Source organism: Candoia aspera, chromosome 7 (genome assembly GCF_035149785.1).
Source record: "Candoia aspera isolate rCanAsp1 chromosome 7, rCanAsp1.hap2, whole genome shotgun sequence".
NCBI classification, from domain to species: Eukaryota; Metazoa; Chordata; class Lepidosauria; order Squamata; family Boidae; genus Candoia; species Candoia aspera.
This window is the reverse complement of record NC_086159.1, coordinates 10183721-10205885: the sequence shown is the minus strand read 5'-3', so window position 1 is coordinate 10205885 and position 22165 is coordinate 10183721. Positions and strand designations below refer to the sequence as shown.

Genomic DNA, 22165 nt, shown 5'->3' with positions numbered 1-22165 from the left:
TCTTTGAAAATGCAACCAGGAATTGCCAGTCGCAGTCCATAACGTCTAGCAAATTGAAAGTTTGGTAAGCAGAGACAAGACTCTTTGTTATAGGTAATGTACCAGGTTACTAGAAGCTGCTCTAGAACCGCATGAGATTATGGTTGCCATCTTATTCAGATGAAGTACTGAACTGTTGAGTTGTGGAAAAGCATGAGTCGCTCTCCACTGCTATGCTTAGCTGATAACGTTAACCAACTTCTCCACATGAATAGCTGGTTACACAGAGCATTGCCCTTCCCTGGATTTCTAGGAATCACTTATTCCTCGTGTTTGTAAAATGGGCCACTAGAGATCTTGGTTCACACTGCAAGCTATCTCAGTGGCAAAGGTATGGGCTACAGCATGATTTTGTTAATAGCAAATAACTGGAACTTTCTTTACTTTCTCGGGGAATAAGACTGCCTGTTCCAAAGATAGGGTGAATCTTCAGTCTACAGCTATACATGATTCTTTAATTCTCATTGGTGGGAAAGAAATTCCATAAGCTACCAAGTTAGTGAGCTAGGTGCCATTGACTGGCGAATACATGGAGACATGCTCACTGTTTGGACCTGTCCCCAATAATAATTGGTATTCCCTTCCAAGAGTCCTATAGCACTCTTTTTGATTCTATCTATTTACCTTGCCTGTTATCTTCCCCTTCTTTGATTGCCCTCAATTTTGCCAAACATAATAAATTCCATCATCTGCTTATGTTACTGTATATGCCCAGAGTTTTTGTTTCTTTATCATCTCAGGGAAGCAATGAGCTTTTATTTGGCCCAGCATTGATTGTCTCTTTCTTTTGATAATTCATGGTACTCCTAGTGACCATCCTCAAATTCAGAACTTGAATACATCTACCTTCTTTTTCTTGTTCTTTCACAATATCCAACTTTTACAGGCACACTTTACCACAGGAAAGACCTTTGATTTAACAGTTCTGACCTTTCTTGTCCTAGAAATTCCCTAAATGTATTTTTTTTTATTTTTTTGCCTAAATTTTTCATTGTTGGAAATGAAGCTGATGTTGAAGGGACCAGCATTTCCCAGATTAATATGAACTGTTATGTCAATAAATTCCAGTTACCTTTATGACTTTAATGCATATTTGATCACTTTCTTCAAACAAATAAAGGTGGGAGGAGAAGGTCTAGAATTTAAACACTGTAGTAATGACATATAGATAGATTTTGGTTGCTGTATACTTCAGAGGGCAGGTGGTCTGTTGTAGTTGGCCTCATTCTTGTCTACAATAAAGTATCTACACTAGTTGATGTGTGTATAAACATCTCCCACCTAGTAAGTCAATTCCAGAATAAGGGGTTGAGAATCTAGAGAGCCTAAATTTACAGCTGTGCCAGGCTGAAGTGTGACATATTGCCTTCCTCTGTAGGATTAATCTGTTTACTTCTCCTACACACCGTCCCTCTTTACCTATTCTTCAGTCCAAGAAAATAGAACTGTCTGCCACCTTTACTTCTTACACAGACAACTGCAAGTTTGTTAAGCATGCTGGTTGTCATTACCTCTATCTCCTTAATATTGATCATTAACCCAGATTTTTCACTTTTCATTTTTGCTTTCCTAATGAGCTCTTTTAATTCTTGTTTACTTCTGACTAACAGTGTGGAGTCATCTTCAATTCTCAAATTGTTAGTGTTCTGGCCTCCAATTTGATTCCATCTGCCATCACATCCATCCCTGCTGTTCTTAACAATATCTTTGCTGCAGATGTTCAACAGATATGGAGGCAATATGCCTCCCTTCTCCAAATTCAGTTCTTACAGTAGCTTCTTGCTCATTGTAAAGGTTCCTTATAAGAATATTCTGGTGCTCTGAAACACCCTTTATTTATTTATTTATTTATTTATTTATTCATTCATTCATTCATTCATCAAATTTGTCACCGCCCATCTCCTCCCCACCAGAGGGACATTAGCTTTAATATGTTCTACATACTGACATGATCTGACAAGGCCTTGATATAGTCAATTACATTCATAGAACAAAAGCTATGAGCAAATCTCCAGAGAAATAAAAAGGTGTGGCCCATGAGGTGAGATCAGTTGCCTATCTAATCCGATATTCTCTATTGTGATTGACTGCAGCTCTGTAAATTCTCTACTAGATTTTTATTTATTTTTGCATTACCAGCTACCAACTAAAGATGTTTGCAATTATGAGATCTACCCAATGAAAAGCATCTGCTCTAAGTTATCATCCTTCCCCAAATCAGGACAGAACAGCAGATCTAAATCTGCATTGGGACTCAGCAAACAGTGATATTACCATCATGCCTATTCAACATTTAATTGCTGTGATGTCATCAAGTGCAAGGGCAGCCTAATTTTAAGCAGCAGCTGAGCTCTAAAGGAATACAAGAGTCAGTGAGCGGTTTCTGGTAAATTAGATTTTTGCATTCAACCTAAAGGCTTTTGAAAAACAACTTTTAAGTGCAGATCACTCAAGCAATTTATGGCCTTTTCAAAAAGTATTGGCTACAACAGTCATTTATTCCTTATTGTACAATGCAGTGGGTCACAGTTAGATGGTTCTGCCTTCTTTCAGTTTACAGGTAACTCACTGTGACTGCCAGCCTGATTTATAGGAAACAGCAGTTCCCAATCACAAATCCTCAGTTCTGAACTTAAGCAGATTGCAGCACATCCTCCATCCTGATTTTCTCTCTTAACCCCCCTAAGCTAATTGAGACAATTGTTAAGTGTTTTTGTGACATGAGCAGTCTCAGGAAAATATTGATGTAGTAAACCGATCCTATGAACGCATCCAGGTCATAGTTTGCCAAATTGGAGAAAACTTTGCTCTCCAAACCAGCCAAGTCAGTGTGCCAGATCACTCTTTCGGCGGGTTAGAGATTTTATAAGATTGAATTCAGTTTGCCAAAATCAATCTGTAGTAAAAAGTGTTTCTGAGAAATGGATTGGGCTTTCCAGTTGCTAAATAGTAGATTGCCTTGTTGCCTTGGTACCTGAAGTAGACATTTTTAGTTATCCTTTCACTGTGAGCGGATCCAAGAATCCCAGCATATGCCGTGATATGTGTACAATATAATATCAGCATAGTGAGTCACTTTTTTAATGAGCAGGGAAGACAATGGATTGCTTTCTTCTGTGGCATCTGTTGAGTGCTGAAGAAAGCACTGTCGTTGTGTAAGCTTGCATGGGTTAATCTCTGTGCCCCCTTGTGCCTTTAACTGAAAATCACACTTTGGCTCAACCTTGGATTGTATGAGATGCAAACCACCTAAGCCAGCATTTTTCAAATATTTTGTTCTCAAGACCCCTTTACATTCTTAAAAATGATTCAGGACCCCAAATTGCTTTGGTTTATGTGGGTTGTATCTATTAATACTTAGTGTATTAGAAATTCAAAGTTAGAAATTTTAAAATATTTATTTGTTTGACTTTCAGACCCTATGAAAGGGTTGCAGAAGCCCCATGGGGGCCCCAGACCACACTTTGAGAACCGCTGACCTAGGCAATATGAGACTTTTGGGGGGACATAAAAGCAAGGCTGTCGATAGCTTCTGAAATGTTTTCTTGGGTTAACCTCATAAAGTGCTATGAACTATCATGATAAACATGAAGACTGAAAAATCAAAGATTGAAGGAGGAAGGAGGAGGGAAAACATTAGCAAAACTGGACTACTAGCAATGAATCAAAACTTTGTGATCAAAAAGGGCTTTGTTGTGATTTTTTTAAGGAATTCTATAAAAGAGGAATGGAAAATATTTTTTTTCAGGACTTGGCTTAGTCCTGCCTTCTCCCACACTCAAGATCTATTGGGAATTCCCAATAAGCGTAACCCAAACACATCATGGAGTGAGGTAGGTGTATGAGGATGAGAAAGGCTGGCTTAGTCAGTCAATAATCTATCAATTCTTAAGTAGTGGCTGGTAGGAAATAAGAGCATTATAAGATGTAAGCATGAATAGAGAAATACGTTCATTTAGAATAGTGGATTTCTTTTAAAAAAAACTTTATCAAAGTACAAGTAAAACAAATAGAGATAAAAAGAAATTGAAGAAATAAGAAACAAAAAAGAACAAACTTAAAAGTGCAGAAGTAAAAAGAAAGTGGCATAGAAAAAAAAAAGATTTCCGATCACCTTCTATAGAGATAAAAACATAGCACTACATTAACCTCTTATTCTATTTTAACTAAGGTACACATTATTTCCATATTCTTATACAGTCCCAATTGTCAAATCCCAAAATCAAAATTTCATTTTTTTCAGTTTCAAGCAACAAGTCCAAAAGTGGTTTCCAAGTAGAAACAAAGTTTTCTTTAATCAATGTAGTCAGTTTCACCATCTCTGCCAATTCCATTCCTTTCACCATCCCATTCTTCCACTGTAGGAATTTGTAAGTCCTTGCATACAAAAGTCTTGCTGCCATTATCATATATAGAAACGAAGTCCTAAATTTTCTTTCAAACTGTTTATCCATCAAGCCTAAAAGAAAAACTTCTGTCTTCAATTGTACATTCACCTTTAGAATCCTTTGAATTAAGGTACATATCTGATCTCAATAGTTCTTAGCTTTCTTATAAGTCTTTATAAGAATGATAAGAAGTACCTTCGCCTTAAGAACATTTCCAACATGTATTTGTCATCCCTTTTACATCTTCGACAATTTATCAGGAGTTAAGTACCAACGATACAGCATCTTATAAAAATTCTCTTTCAAGCTATGATTCAGTGTGAATTTCAAGCCTTTGCTCCACATATATTCCCATTGATCTAGCATAATATTGTATCCAAAATTCTTTGCCCATTTAACCATACAGTCTTTAATGTAACCATCTTCCATATTCATTTTCAATAAAAGTTTGTGCACCTTAGCAATAACATGCTCATCATTAGTACACATATCCAATTCAAACTGAGTTTTCTCATTTACAAAATTACAAATTTTCTTATCCAAATTAAATCTTTCTGTCAATTGTGCATAAGTAAACCAATGCCAAGTGTAATCTTCCATTTCCAGTTTTTTTCTTGTTTTCAGTCTTCTTCAACAGAAGTCAATAATTTAGCATAAGTCAACCATGTTGGTTTTACTATCATCTCTCCTCTAAAAAAGAAGTCTTGGGGTGACAAACATAAAGGAACTTTAGGAGATAATCTTGCTTTATATCTGTTCCAAACTCTCAATATGGCACGCCTAATAACATGATTTTTAAAATCTATATTGACCTCAGCTTTCTCATACCACAAATAACCATGCCACCCAAATCTCCAATCGACCTTCCAGCTCCAATAACTTCTTGTTTCTGAGAGTCACTGAATCTTTCATTCATACCAAACAGCAAGCATCAAAATATAATTTTAAGTCAGGAAGTCCTAACCCACCTCTTTCTTTAACATCTTGCAGCAATTTGTATTTAATTCTTGGTTTTTCATTACCTTGTCATGGTGCTGGAGCTTGAGCACCTCAATGATGCCACGAGCTAAACCATGAAGGGCCACCCAAGACGGGAAGGTCATGTCAGAGAGGTCAGACTAAATGCGATCCCGGGGAAGGTAATGGCAACCCACCCCAGTATTCTTGCCGTGAAAACTCAATGGATCAGTACAACCAGAGATATGTCGGTATACCATCGGAAGATGAGACCCCCAGGTCGGAAGATGGTCAAAATGCTACTGGGGAGGAACAGAGGATGAGTTCAACTAGCCCCAGACGTGATGATGCAGCTAGCTCAAAGCCGAAAGGACGGCTAGCGGCTGACGGTGCTGGTGGTGAACGGCAAATCTGATGTTCTAAGGATCAACACACCATTGGAACCTGGAATGTAAGATCTATGAGCCAGGGCAAATTAGATGTGGTTATTGGTGAGATGTCAAGAATAAGATAGACATTTTGGGCATCAGGGAACTGAAATGGACTGGAATGGGCCACTTCACACCAAATGACCACCAGATCTACTACTGTGGACAAGAGGACCACAGAAGAAATGGAGTAGCCTTCATAATTAATAGTAAAGTGGCTAAAGCAGTACTTGGATACAATCCAAAAAACCATAGAATGATCTCAGTTCAAATTCAGGGCAAGCCATCGAACATCACAGTGATCCAAATATACGCCCCAACCACAGATGCTGAAGAAGCTGAAGTAGAGCAGTTCTATGAGGATCTGCAGCACCTACTGGACAACACGCCTAAAAGAGATGTTATTTTCATCACGGGAGACTGGAATGCTAAGGTGGGCAGTCAAATGACACCTGGAATTACAGGTAAGCATGGCCTGGGAGAACAAAACGAAGCAGGACATAGGCTGATAGAATTTTGCCAAGACAACTCACTCTGCATAACAACCACTCTCTTCCAACAACCTAAGAGACGGCTTTATACATGGACTTCACCAGATGGACAACACCGAAATCAGATTGACTACATCCTTTGCAGCCAAAGGTGGCAGACATCTATACAGTCGGTAAAAACAAGACCTGGAGCTGACTGTAGTTCCGATCACGAACTTCTTCTTGCACAATTTAGGATCAGCCTCAAGAGATTAGGGAAGACCCACAGATCAGCTAGATATGAGCTCACTAATATCCCTAAGGAATATGCAGTGGAGGTGAAGAATCGATTTAAGGGACTGGACTTAGTAGATAGGGTCCCGGAAGAACGCTGGACAGAAGATTGCAACATTGTTCAGGAGGCGGCAACAAAATACATCCCAAAGAGAGAAAACCAAGAAGGCAAAATGGCTGTCTGCTGAGACACTAGAAGTAGCCCAAGAAAGAAGGAAAGCAAAAGGCAACAGTGATAGGGAGAGAGATGCCCAATTAAATGCAAAATTCCAGAGGTTAGCCAGAAGAGATAAGGAATTATTTTTAAACAAGCAATGCGTGGAAGTGGAAGAAGTCAATAGAATAGGAAGGACATGAGACCTCTTCCAGAAAATTAGAAACATCGGAGGTAAATTCCAGGCCAAAATGGGTATGATCAAAAACAAAGATGGCAAGGACCTAACAGAAGAAGAAGAGATCAAGAAAAGGTGGCAAGAATATACAGAAGACCTGTATAGGAAGGATAACAATATCGGGGATAGCTTTGACGGTGTGGTCAGTGAGCTAGAGGCAGACATCCTGAAGAGTGAGGTTGAATGGGCCTTAAGAAGCATTGCTAATAACAAGGCAACAGGAGACGACGGCATCCCAGCTGAACTGTTCAAAATCTTGCAAGATGATGCTGTCAAGGTAATGCATGCTATATGCCAGCAAATTTGGAAAACACAAGAATGGCCATCAGACTGGAAAAAATCAACTTATATCCCCATACCAAAAAAGGGAAACACTCAAGAATGTTCCAACTATCGAACAGTGGCACTCATTTCACATGCCAATAAGGTAATGCTCAAGATCCTGCAAGGTAGACTTCAGCAATTCATGGAGCGAGAATTGCCAGATGTACAAGCTGGGTTTAGAAAAGGCAGAGGAACTAGGGACCAAATTGCCAATATCCGCTGGATAATGGAAAAAGCCAGGGAGTTTCAGAAAAAGATCTATTTCTGTTTTATTGACTATTCTAAAGCCTTTGACTGTGTGGACCATAACAAACTGTGGCAAGTTCTTAGTGGTATGGGGATACCAAGTCATCTTGTATGCCTCCTGAAAAATGTGTATAACGACCAAGTAGCAACAGTAAGAACAGACCACGGAACAACGGGCTGGTTTAAGATTGGGAAAGGAGTATGGCAGGGCTGTATACTCTCACCCTACCTATTCAACTTGTACGCAGAACACATCATGCGACATGCTGGGCTTGAGGAATCCAAGGCTGGAGTTACAATCACTGGAAGAAACATTAACAATCTCAGCTATGCAGATGATACCACTTTGATGGCTGAAAGCGAAGAGGAACTGAGGAGCCTTATGATGAAGGTGAAAGAGGAAAGTGCAAAAGCTGGCTTGCAGCTAAAAAACCAAGATTATGGCAACCAGCTTGATTGATAACTGGCAAATAGAGGGAGAAAATGTAGAAGCAGTGAAAGACTTTGTATTTCTAGGTGCAAAGATTACTGCAGATGCTGACTGCAGTCAGGAAATCAGAAGACGCTTAATCCTTGGGAGAAGAGCAATGACCAATCTCGATAAAATAGTTAAGAGCAGAGACATCACACTGACAACAAAGGTCCGCATAGTTAAAGCAATGGTGTTCCCCGTAGTAACATATGGCTGCGAGAGCTGGACCATAAGGAAGGCTGAGAGAAGGAAGATAGATGCTGTTGAACTGTGGTGTTGGAGGAAAATTCTGCGAGTGCCTTGGACTGCCAGAAGATCAAACCAGTCCATCCTCCAGGAAATAAAGCCAGACTGCTCACTTGAGGGAATGATATTAAAGGCAAAACTGAAATACTTTGGCCACATAATGAGAAGACAGGACACCCTGGAGAAGATGCTGATGCTAGTGAGAGTGGAGGGCAAAAGGAAGAGGGGCCGACCAAGGGCAAGGTGGATGGATGATATTCTAGAGGTGATGGACTTGTCCCTGGGAGAGCTGGGGGTGTTGACGGCCGACAGGAAGCTCTGGCATGGGCTGGTCCATGAAGTCACGAAGAGTCAGAAGCAACTAAACGAATAAACAACATATAAACTTACATAGCAAGTCTTTTTGCCATTGCTTGTATGGTATATCAGTTGTCAAAATCAGCATTGTCTGAAATAAAAACATCCTGGGTAAAACGTTCATCTTAATCGCAGAAATTCTTCCCAAAAATGATGATTGTAGTTTATCCCATTTCAACAAATCTTTTTTAACATCATTCCATACCTTAACAGCAGTGGTTTTCAAACTTGGCAACTTTAAGATGAGTGGACTTCAACTCCCAGAATTCCACAGCCAACATTGCTGGCTGGGGAATTATGGGAATTGAAGTCCACTCATCTTAAAGTTGCCAAGTTTGAAAACCACTGATTTAGAGCAATGATTATCCACCCTGATTCCCAGATCGTTCCTCTGAAGAAATTGGGGCAAGATCTAGGAATGGATACCTGGGCTGAACTAAAGGGTATGATAAACAAGGTGAACCAATGAGCTGAAACACAGCACATGAAAGGCACATGCTGGGAACTGGGACTTGATATATACCTTTCATTTGATGAAAAGACTTTGATTTTATAGATAACCATGATGTAACGATTCTATCCCTTTATTTAGGCACTAGGTATAATTTTTAATTTCCCAGGCTTCTCAGGTTACCAATCCTGTATGTACTTTAAAAACGGTGAACTGTCCTGCTTTTGTGTGATTGCTGTTCTCTAACTATTGTCTGTCTGTTGTGCTTGATTTCTTGTAAATGGTTATAGCATATTGCTGCCTTAATATAAAATCATATTTAAATCATATGGAATCATATATTCTAAATAAACGGTATAATTGCCAGAGCAACTGTGTGGCGCTGTGTGATACTTTTTTTTGTTTTTTTAAGCAGGCAAAATGTTATGAGCAAGGGTTAAATGAAGGCTGGATACTTGACAATAACTGATTAAAGGGATCTGTACTGCAAGCATTAAAAGGATCCTCCTGTCTATATTTAAAGGATCCTCCTGTCTATATCAAAGAGATAAAGGTGAACTCGATGGGGAATAAGAACTCCTTGGAGAAGGAGGCTTCAAGACCGAAGCCAGATGAAAACCAAAAAGGTCATGATCCAGGTTCTGTCTATTAAAGAATGTCATCTGGTGGACCAAGGAAGTGGGCATTTTCTGTGGCAGAGCATCCCCACTGGAATACCATATCCCCCCAAGATTTGGTTGCCCCAACCCTGCTGGCATTTCAAAACGTTTTTAAAATGTGGCATAGGATCAGGAGGCTAACTGAGTCCATGAGACTGATGTGTTATTCACTGATGATTTACATTGTTCTTGGTTGCCATTATGTATATGATATTCTTGTATACTGGATATGAGTTCTTAAGCCTATATTAGCTGCCCAGACTTGCTATTGTGAGATGGGTGGCCATATAAATTGAATAAACACATAAAGAAATATTGTCCTGGGAAAACCTACACAAGTAGGTTGGTCCCTCTGGTTGACAATACTCCTCAGTTGCAGGAGTTTAAATCAACCTGAAATAAGCATTTAGTGTAGTAATAGCTAAGCAGCAGTCTAAGAACAAATTTATCTCTCAAGCATCGTTTTACCCCAACCCTTAATCCAGTTAGCACAGTGAGGATGCTGGGAGTTGGAGTTCAGCAGTAAGTGAAGGACCCTAAGCTGTACGACCTTGCCTCTTAGAAATTGTAATCAAAATGTGATGAAAAGCTTTTCTGCATCCATTCCCCATTTAAAAAATAGGAACCAGAGATCTCTGATGTCTTTCTCTGACTTTTTAATGTGTTATATCTTGTTTTTCCAACCCTGGTTGAGTTAAGCATCTCTATAAGATGTTATAAAAAGAAATGGTTGTAACTGGAAAGCATATAGCCAAAGCTTTCTGGGTGACCTCAAGCCACTAAAAATGTAGGATATAAATGAAATAAGTAAACAAAGTAGTTCATGGGTGACATTAGACCAGTGTTTCTCAACCTTGGCAACTTTAAGATGGGTAGACTTCAACTCCCAGAATTCCCCAGTGAGCCTGCTGGCTGGGGAATTCTGGGAGTTGAAGTCCACCCATCTTAAAGTTACAAAGGTTGAGAAACCCTGCATTAGACCAAACTATTGTCATAGGAATAGAATGGCTGCTGATGAGCTGGTGGGGGGTGATCATTTCTGCTTTGGATGATGCCTACTGTCTGGCACGGCTGAGAGGTGGACGTGGTGTGATTTAACTGGATGCATTTCTCTATTTGGCTGACTTTTTGCAAGAGACACTCATCTAGATGTGGTGGTTCTGGTCCTTGTTTCCAACTTGCATTAGACTGCAAAAGAGTCCATATCCTTCCCCCAATCCTTTACTCTCAGTCGGATCGTGGCTTTATAGATTTCAGTGATGGCTCCCGTCAGTTCTTCCTTGGAAGTCTCAGAGCAATGTTTTCCCTCTGCCCCTTTTTCTCTATTATTTTTTCCCCTGGTGCTACTCTTTAATCGTTCCCAAACCTTTATGCACTGAAAGTAGCAGCAGAGAAGGGTTTTGTGGGAAAGGGATAAAAAGCAGAAATGACAATGTTGCAGAGGTTGACACATACTCCCTGCCAACCTTGCTTTGAGAGGACATGTGTTTTGAAGCCCTTCCTCTCGCCAGGAGTCCCCCAGTGTGCTGTCCTACCTGTCACAGTTAGCACTAATTGGTTGCCCTCATTGGCACTGCCTGCTGGGAGGCTAATGACTGGATGAGCTGGTACATTAAAGTGTCCTCCTTGTTTGTAGCAGTGGATACTCTAGGCTGAATATAATTGCAGTGTTAGGGGAGTTGGCATTCATACCTTCTATATTTGAACTTTCATTTTGTGTAGATAAAACAGGAACTACTTGCTGTCTTTGTTAATTGCTCATCAGAGGTGCTGCTAGATCAGTTTAGGTCCTGGGCTTAAGGATGTTAGGCAGAAACCATGTGTATCCCTTCAGTAGTGTACAACCAACTAGGGAATAAATATTTTATTTTAAGAAAAACTTTTTTAAGCAGGAAAAACATCAGTATTGATAATTATATACATGCCTAATCTTGGCAATCCTGATTATAATTTTTTTTTTTAAAAAAGGTAAAAGAAGTAAAAAGTTAAGAAGGTAGGAATAGCCTGCTTGATCAGGCCAGGGCACATTTAAGTCCAGCATTTTGTTGCTCACTGTAGCCAACCTGATACCTTTGGGATGCTTGCAAGCAGGAGATGGAAGCCTATTCCTCTTTTGCCATTGGCCTCCGCAACTATTATTCTGAGCCTTCCTTCCTCCGACCCAAAGGTAGCATTTAACTTACGGTCCATGGACTTTGGCCTTGAAGTCCAACCCTCTCTACAATACCAAGTCTCATAGCCTGCTCTCCATGTGGTCCTTGTTTGGTGCTGTTTGCTTTAACTCATACTGATAAGGTGATTGCTCAACAGGCAAAGCTGCGATAGTATTTTGCTCAAAGCAAAATTTTGAGATCATCTTAGTGATGTCTGATTAAACAGAAGTTCCAGGGAATTTCAAGAGACGTAACTTTGGAGTCCTTGGTGCTCTCTGAGCCTTGTTGTTTTCTTGCAGACGTTTCATTGTCAGACTAGGCAACACCTTCAGTGCGAAAAGGGAGTGGGACGTGCTCTCTGTTTAGATACCGTGGTTTGTCCTGCTTGTGCTGGTGGAGGTGTTGTTGTCTCCTTGGGAGTTCCTTGATTGGGCTGTTGTTTGCTGCTCGGTTGATTGCCTGAGTTAATAGTTCCTTGATTAAAGTATATTGTATTGTATGATTGTTCATCTGGTGTTAATCTTTGCATATCTGACAATGAAACCTCTGCAAAAAAACAAGGCTCAGAGCACCAAGGACTCCACACTTCAATCCTGAGCTACAAATATTCTCTTCAATTGGTAGGACATAACTTTGATAATGCTGGCAACTTTTTACAGGTGTCCACCAATTCTTACCAGGGACCCAGAGAACACATAAATGCAGATCATTGAGAAATTTTTCTCTTGTGAGTATCTTCTGACTTGCTTATTGGGTGTCTAAAGTTGCCAAAAAGTTCTCTACACTGTAGTCAAGGTTGATTGGGTGGGGGATGAATGTGGAGACTAAATCACATTGGAACTGAAAATTGGAAGCTTCTGTGCAGGTGCAAAATCTGAGATTTACACAGATGCTTGTCTGCTGAAAATCAGTGCAAAGCCGAAGAAGCCATAGGTGAGAATAGAACATATTATAATTTTTCTAAGTAGGATACAACTGTAAATATCAGTTACACCTTGAACCTGGGCTGATAGATTTTTCTCTCCTTGGTTTTCTACTGCCTATAAATGTTTCAGTCTACAGGGGAACAATTCATTAACATGCAATTTAATCACTCTGTTAAAGTACCACCATAGTCCATTTGTATGGTGGAGGAAATCAAAACAAAACTGGGCTTGCACTTTGAGAACAAACATCTGGGCAAAATAAACTGAAAATAAGAGCTAAATACTCACACTGTAACATTTCACATTAGCACCGCCAAAAGATGGCAAGCATCCATCAGCCATTAGCTCACTAGATTCCTTTAATATTAATATGCACGTTTCTTGATGGACATCACAAATGCTGAAGATGATAATGATAGAGAGTTAATAAGGCAGCATAATATGAATATTTCCCATTGGCTAGCCCCTAAAATTGGTCTCAAACATCTAATATTAACCTAGACTGGGCATTGCACTCACCATTTATTGCTGATGCTATATTTAGGTGCATTGGCTACAAGATAGTCACCACCTGTTCTGCCCAAGGAGCAGCCAAAAGGCCCATTTTATATGAGATTGGTGGAGATCAAAGGCCAGTTCCCCAGCTGTAGGAATAGATGCACTTCCATTGGTACTGATGGATCCATGCCCATAAATAGCAGCTGAGGAGGAAAAAAAGCTTACTGTTAGGTGTAGTTAAATAAGATACTATTAATGATCAGAATTGATGTTTTTCACCTCCCCTCACTGCAGCTGCAAGCATGAAAATCTGTCTTCTCTTTTTTTATATATAAAAATTTTATTAGGTTTCAAGCAAAGATAAAACCCACAGAAAAACAAAAAACTACAAAGAACAAAAAAAAAAAACCCAAAAAAGTGTAGAAACACAAAAGAATTTTTTTTTCAAAATGACAAAAAGCGGTGACTTCCGACTTTTAACAGCAAGGATATACAAAAATTTTCCATAATCAATCCCTTACTCTATATTAAACCAAAATTGCATTATGTCTATAAATCATTCCATTGGCACATTATAAAAATCACTAAATACAGTTGCTCCCTCCCCTTATATTAAAAGATACACGCACACACACACACCTCCTAATCAACTTCCCTCCCAAAGATTATTTCCTTCCTATTACTATTCTATACATTCCTGTCTACTATAATAAAGTTCAAACTAAAAAACATATAAATTGTATGCCATTGCACTTGACAATACAACAGTTTTAATAATCATAATCATATTAAACCCAAATCCTAAAAGCAATCCAGATATTCTTAAACCCTTAACCCACTTCAAAATAAACCAGAGCATTTACATAACCCCACAATGCGCACAGAGCTTTTTTCTTTAAAAAATCAAACAGCCCAACTGCCCCCCTCAAAAACTCCAACTGTTCTTCAGGAGACCTCCCATACATAATAACCCCTTCTTTTCCATCAGAAGATCAATTTCACTTGTGGCTTGCAACTCGATCTCTCCCTTAAATTTATTCAGCTCGACTATCCAATCTTCATCCAGCATCTCAACAGAGGTCCCAATCTCACTCTTAGAAGAGACATTTCTGTTGCTGTTAAATCCCTCCTTTTCACCCACGACATCCCCAACCAATGTCACATTTTAGACCTCATATTTTCCACAATATTCTGAATGCCTTGCATGAAAACTTGGTAGGAATCTAAAACAATCTGTTTAAAATCTTGGTGGAAGTCAGAGAAAGTCTGTTTAAAATCCTCCATGTCTCACGCAGTAGATTATGGCACCCCCCTAGGAGCTTAACCAGCAAGAATCTGTCTTCTCGTGTGTCCAGTATTCCCACTAGTCTATACCTCATTTCTCATTTTCTGGGAAAGACCACAAAAGCAACGATTGCTGGCCATCTATTTTCCTAATAAAACTTCACCACATTGTCATGTTGCAGATACACATCTGATCCTGATCTTCAACAAGGAGATTACCTGACTGTCTTTTTGAGACTTGTTGCAGTGAATCTGAAAAATTACTTAGATGGGAAAATAAACCTGTTGGCTACAAGTAGCTTTCTGTGATTTAAAGTTGCCAACTATCATCCCCCTTTGTGGGATGAAAGGGAACAAGATGCAGCACCAACTAGAATAGATACTGAAATGCTTCATTCCTCTTCATTCTGTTTCTGGACACTGAGATCCCAAACCATAGTTCTGGTCACCTAGCTTGTAAGAGCCCTGCTGCCCCTATGTGGAAATTCAAAAGGAGAGCAATGGAGGACTGATGTTTCATGGAGAGACATCTTAGTCTACTTAGGAGTAGCATATAGCTCCCAAGTAGACTGGGACTTTTAATGAGAACTGACTAATGCCAGCTATGTTCAACCAGAAGCTAGGATAATTTGAGGTTCTGTCTGAATATAGTATTGTATAGTGTGGCTTATCTCTAAGCAGTGTTAGGTGCCCTACAAACTTTAATCCATTAACTGAACCTGAGATATACTGTCTGCCTGGCCCTGTTAACCTTGGCCACCAGTAAGAAATGTTTGCTAATCTCAGACTTGGACTGGACTGGAATGATGGCTTTGCTGTTTGACTTCAACTGAAAGAGCTTTCACCACTGTGACCGTGGACTGTTAATGAATTTGCTAAAGCTTGTGGACCAGGACACTATCAGTGTTAGTAGAAAGAAATACGGTGGCCAACTGATTGAAAGGAAAACCAACTAGCCAGTTACAATAAAAATAACAGTGTTGCACTTTGCTCTGTGATCTTTGTGGAATCTTTGCGGAGGGGGATTCCTTTCCACTTAGAATGTGAGCTTTTCCCTGAATAACCATGGACTCCAGTGCTGGAGATCTACTGGCACAATGCTCTGATTGCCATTTGTATTATTGGACTCCAAGTCGTCAAACGTAAATAAAAATTGGATCAGCTCTTGTGCAATGTGCAATCCCTACAAACCATCAGTTCAAGAGCAGTCAGTCCTCAAGAACCTTTAGAAAATTCTGGTCCATCATCACTCTACCCACTGTTATGTCTTCCATTCTAAATAGCCTTAAATACTCGTTTTGACAGCCAAAATCTGACCCTGTGTTAGGTGTACATCATATGCATTAGTTGTCCTAAGGACTGTATGGTGATCTTCTAGAGCAGAAGTTAGAGATTTGGGTTCTACTTGGTTCAAATCTCCATTTAGCCATAAAATTGATGGGGTGGATTTTAGGCATTTCACATCTCCAAGCTCAGCCTTGTTCGTGAGACTGTTTTAAAGACAAAATGGCAATGAAGGATCATATAGTGGTTTGAACACTAACTCCTTGTGGAAAAAGGCATGATGCTAATTGTCCCATGCCAAGATGGTGATGGGTCTTTGTGGCATGCATGCAAACATGCACCAGTTCTAATCAGTTGCATCATGTAAAAAAAAACCCCTACAGTAAAATTCTTTCTGTGTATTAGAAATAAGAACTAATGGATGCATAACTTGTTTTACCAGGTGAGTTTAAAAAAATGCTGAATATGTGAAGCTTAGATTGTGTTAAGGATAGTTTATAGTTCACATGTTATGGAAACTTACTAAATGCAGTAATTCTGTAAGGAGGGTACAGGTAGTCCTCGTTTAGCTACCACAATTGGGACCGGCTACTCAGTTGTTAAACAAAGCAGTTGCTAAGTGAAACTGTGACTGTGCTTATGATCTTACTTCAGCTTTCCTTTGCCTTACAGACCTGCGAAGGTCATAAATGAGAGGACTGGTCACAAAGTTATGTTTTCATCACCGTTGTAGCTACGAACGGTTGCTAAACGAGGCAGTCACTAAACAAGGACTACCTGTATAAGTGTGTTACATGAACACAGTGACTGAGTTTAATGGATTTTACTTTCAGCTAGCTGTGTATGGGATTGTTCTGTATATGAAAAAATAAAATCAATGGAACTCATACTTCTAAAAAAGGGATATTTCTAAGCTCTATAATGACCTCCAGATCGTGCTAGTCCTTACATTGGAAAATGCCTCCTGGGAATTTGAGATTGTGAAAAAGAGTGAACTCCCAAACTTATATCAGCTCCAACATTTTTTCTTTTCTTTTCATAGTGGATAAATGTAGTTGTGAGCAAATACACGCATATCTCTTTTTGGTAGAGAGATACAGTTGTAAGGGTAAATCCCACATAGTCTTCAAAAGCAGAAGTAAGAGAGGTAGAGGTTACAGAATTCCTGAAAGCTGTTCTGTACCCCATGTGAGAACAATTTCTACCTAGGGGAAACTGTTCATTGAACGGATTGGTAAAATAAAAACAGACTACACTTAGTTCACGTATGAACAGGTTTGGGAAGGATTGTGTATAAAGTGCTACATCCTTCAGCAGATGGGTGCAAGGCACTGTTTAAATATTATCGACACAGAGGAGTGAACTGATCCTTCTGTTCACCCATTTACTCAGCTATGCATCAAATGCTATTGACTGACATCGTTTTATTAAATTATTTAAAGTTATGAGTTTAAACTTACTTCTCCAAAGAAATATTTTCAAGAGTGAAGGAACTGCAGTTCCTTCTCCACACTTGCATAATTGGGCTGGCATTGTCCCTGAGTTTAACCCATATTTGTATATAAAAAATTTGTTGGATGTAAGATGGGAATCCTTATAGATTCAAGAATTCGGAAGCTTCCAGATTAGACTTGCAAATCCACTTGGTTTTTCCAGTAGCATCATTCTCTACCCACTCAGATGAAATTCCATTACAGAGAAAGGCCTTTTTGAAGGCTTCTTGGAGATCTTCCACTAAAGGAGCTTCATTAGGATATTATCTGCATAACTTCTAATGGCCAAGCTACAGATTGTGAGAAAATGTTCTTCAAAAGTATACATTGTGTGGGGCAGTTTCATGTGAAGTCTGATGTGTCCCCTACACATTCTTGGACACAGAGGCTAAGGGAGAACTGCTTCTCTCATACAGCAATAGAATATGAGCACACTCATCTGCTAGAGGTTTCTGCAGGACCACCTTCTTCGTTCTTCAGTTCAGTTCTTCAGGTAGAATTCACCCATCTGATTCATTCATCCTGAATAGAGATGTGGAAAGTGCTCTCCCCCATGTGTGATGGTAGGGAGCAGAGTATGATCCTTCTCCATGCAGAGTTGGCAATATAAAATGTGATGAAGAAATCAAATCAAATCCCATGCTAGATTTAAATAGAGTTGGGTAATTCATGATGCAGCAGGTGGAAATCATGTTGTGAGTAATCCTGGGATAGTGTTTCCAAACACTTCTCTTGCTACTCATAAGGCTTCCTCCCCATTACACCTTTTGAAATATTATTTTAATTTTAAAAAGTATTAAACAGAAGGGTAGCCTGCTCTAAACTACCAGTCTCTAGCATCACATGATTTCATGGGGACTTCAGGCCTCACAAAGGTCTCATGAAATGCTAACAAGCATTCTCCAGAGAAGGCTCTCTCACCTTCTGGTCAATGAGTGGTTTGTGATTGGCCACACCTCCCCTGGAAGCCATTTTTGCCTATGTGCCTAACTTTTCAAATGTCACCCTGCCCTACAAAGTTTGCCTACCCCTGAATTAAGCTTATACATACTGTTTTGGCATTGCATAACACAGTGTTTGTCAACCTCAGCAATGTTAAGCTGTGTGGACTTCAGCTCTCAGGATTCTCCAGCCAGCATGCTGGCTGGGGAATTCTGGGAGTTGAAGTCCACCTATCTTAACATTGCTGAGGTTGAGAAACACTGGCATAATAGGTGGATACAGCAGTTGTATTTCAGTAACCCAAGGTGAAGCTTTAGCGTCTTGCGTGAACATGGCCCACTGGTAGGTATGAAGACTTGTGGGGAAAGGGAGAAGAACCTGAGTGGCTTTCTTTTTCCTTTGCCCCAGCATGCTGTGTGCTAGCAGACCTCTGTCAGCATGAGTGAGCTTGCTTGTCGCTTAAAGTGCCTGAATTTCCCCAACTCCCTCTTCTCTTTCCGACCCTAAGCCTGCAGGGCAGACAGACAGAAGCACACATATGATTAATACGGCACAGCTGCAGCACTGGTTCATTTGCATATGTATTAATAGAGGCAGAAACAACAATTCAATTACATCAAGAGACATTTGGAATACTAAAGCATGCATGCAAATAGGCCCAAGACTGTTTCAGTTTTTCCTCTGATCCAAATCGGAGGATGCAGTCGTTTCTTCTCTGAATGCTACAACCTCCCTCCCCAACTCTCTTTAGATGTTGAGGAGGTGCACCCCAAGTACCCCAGGAGCTTTTTGACATTTGGACCGTAGGAACTGACCAAGCGCCAGTATTCTTCCATGAAAAGTGTATTAATCCTCAGCTTGTGTTGATTCTCATTACATGCTAAATTAGCCTCAAATCGTTGTAATTCCTATCTTCTGGTTTGCAGGAAAATCCTTTCTGGCTTTCTGTTTCCCTCATTTCCCTTGACTTCCCTTGAACATTCTGGTGCTAGTCTGTAATTTTCCAGAAGTAAATCTTCCAGAACAGGAAGTGATTTATGGTGTTCCAGACCTGGTCCAGGCTGAAAGCATTCAGACCCTTACAAATCACCTCTGGATAAGCTGGATTGGGTCATTCCGAGGAAAAAAATGAAACATTGAAGGGAACAGAAATGAGGATCGTAAGCATTATGGAGGATGTTCTCCAGATTCTTCTTTGGCAAGGGACAAACCTGGACTGCATGGCTTGATAATTCCATTCATATGTTCTTTCACTGTGAGAAGAAGGGAATGGAACTTCCTAGTGTTTATCAGCCCTGAGCTGTTATTAGCTACAGTAGATTTCCACCAAGACATGTTCCTTGAATACCAGCCACTCTGTCCCAACTCTCCCATATGGTTTTGTGGTCCTCTGGAGCTGGACACCTTATCCCTGCACTTGCTTGTGTAGATGTGTGTGAAAGGACAGGCTGAGGGAGGTGATGTTAACCTCAAGAGGCATGTTTCTTAGAAGGTATGCATCAGCTACAGAAAATGACCATGCCCATTAAGGGATAGAGCTGTGGCTATTTTTTGCTGCCAATGTTCTTGCTTTGAACAAATGGGTGTGCCAATCACCTCCATGTTCTGCCCTTTATATAACCAAGTCTAGGCAACTGTCCTAGGAGAAAACAAAATCTAGCCTGGTTCTTGTGGTTGTATGTTTCTCTAGTTAAAGGATAACTCTGCAGCTAGAAAAGTATTGGGCACGAAGAAGAAGAATTTGATACCACTGTTGAAGCAAAAGGAGCATCTGTTAACTAGAGGGCAAGGGCAGGCAACTCAAATATGGGCCACATGTACACCCCAAGCCCCATTTTTGTGGCCTCCCAGAGATCCTCAAGTTCATGGCCCTGAATTTCAAGAACAAATTATCCATTTTTGGTGGTGTAATTGGCTTGTTTTTTTAAAAAAAAAAGTTACATAAGCCCCCAAATAGATGTGTGGCACACAAATTTGATTAATAAATAAATTCCCTGGCATCTTATGCTCCCATTCAATACCACAAGAACCCTTCCAAAAAGCACTTTCCCAAGAGACTTTTTCCATAGTACTGCTAGCATCACTGCTAAGGGGGAATCTGCCCTTGAGAAATAGTTAATAAATTTCCCTGGAGAAATTCTGATAAATTGCAAGGCCAGTTTTTCTATCTTTAGGTTTATTGAAGAATGTCAAATGGCTGTTTGAGCCCAACTTGAATATAGGTTCAGGTTTAGAAATAAAGACTATAAAGCAGTTTTTCTCAACTTTTTGACTCTGGAGGAACCCTTGAAATATTTTTCAGGCCTTGGGGAAGCCCTGCACATTCAGACTCAATTATAGGCCAGAAGTTACAAAATTATTATATTCGTTTCAGGTGTAGACCTGTACATACGCATTAACAGTGTTCTTAAACTAAAAATAAAGAAACTTACCTCTCTAATGTGAAGTTGCCTGAATTTGAAATAATTTTTTAAATAAATCGTGATCTCCCAGGGAACCCCTAGTGACCTCTCTTGGAACCCTAGGGTGCCACGGAACCCTGGTTGAGAAACCCTGCTATAAAGAGAGAGAGTGTGGGGTGGTGATTAAGGTGTTGGATTAGGAACAAGGAGACCCAGGTTCTAGTCCACCCTTAGCTATGGAAGCTCCCTACCTCACACGATTGTTGTGGGGAAAAAGAGGAGGATGGAGCACTATGTACACCACCTAGAGCTCCTGTACAAAAGGACATACATTAATAATAGTATTAATAAAAAATATGGTCCATCACATTATACTGAGGAAAACAGTGTCCAGGGGACTAGGGTGCCTCTTCAATCAGCTATCCAGATGTTAGTCTCTGATGACCACCCTTGAGTCCCCAGCTTGCCTTCTCATAGTTCTTTTTTTTAAAAAAATGAGACTTCTACTGGACAGTCCATGTAGAAAACTTCTGTTCTGACAACGATTTGAACAGAAGACTTTTCCTTGCAAAGTCAAATATGTGGCTGCCCTTAGCATTGAGGTTCAAACTCAAGTAAGTATAGAAGACAACAGAGACATGCAGCATTAGCCCCTGTAACTGCAATCAGTACAAAGCCTTTAGATTGTCCTGGCCTGGTATAAATACCCAAAACGATGTCTCTGGACCTCTTAGTCAACACAGCAGAAATACTTGTCTATTCCACTCCAAATCCCCAGCAAAGGTTTCTGTTTCAGTGAGAATTGGCAGGCTTCCTGGCTGGGAAATCTTGATCCTAGGTCAAGGGTATGGCTTGGCTCTGATGCCATTTCTGAGTCACCGTGCATTGGAATCATCTCTGAAAGATGAGAAGACAAGGCATTGTGCCACCAAGAACTCATAACTGCCTGTCAAACATCATTGGAGAGTTTGAGCCATCTTTAATTTCTTTTCTCTGTAAGGAAAGAGGACAGAATGAATTGTTTCCTCCCCACCCCGCTTTTTTTTCTTTCTCAAGTTAAGCAGACAGAGTATAACCCAAAAGAACTGATTATTTATAAGTTGTTAATTTTAGATGAATATTGTTTTAAGTGGCTGGTATCTATCAACCGTTGTGGAAGCCAGAAGATGACAATTGCTTTATGATCATCTTAGCTTCAAATTGGGTGTCTAGTTACAGGAGTTTGTGCCTTTGTTCATTGAAGAAAACTGGGAAGACCAGCCTCTATTCATTTGTCATATAGTTTGCATGTTGCTTAGTAGCTCTTTGTTGTGTATGGCATGATAAATATCACTGTAATTCTGAGTACTGCAGACAACTGTGACAGATTATAGCCCACGATGGACAGGAACTCCTGTTTTGTTTTATGAAAGGCTTGGATCCAGACTTAGTTTTGTTCAAAGCAGATTCACTGTAATTGT

General features: G+C 39.9%; 1 protein-coding gene across 1 annotated transcript in view; it reads left to right on the top strand.

The window, feature by feature from the left end:
* Positions 1-22165, top strand: part of SOX5 (SRY-box transcription factor 5) — a 412396-nt gene that overhangs the window by 261510 nt on the left and 128721 nt on the right. The gene's annotated exons all lie outside the window — the stretch shown is intronic.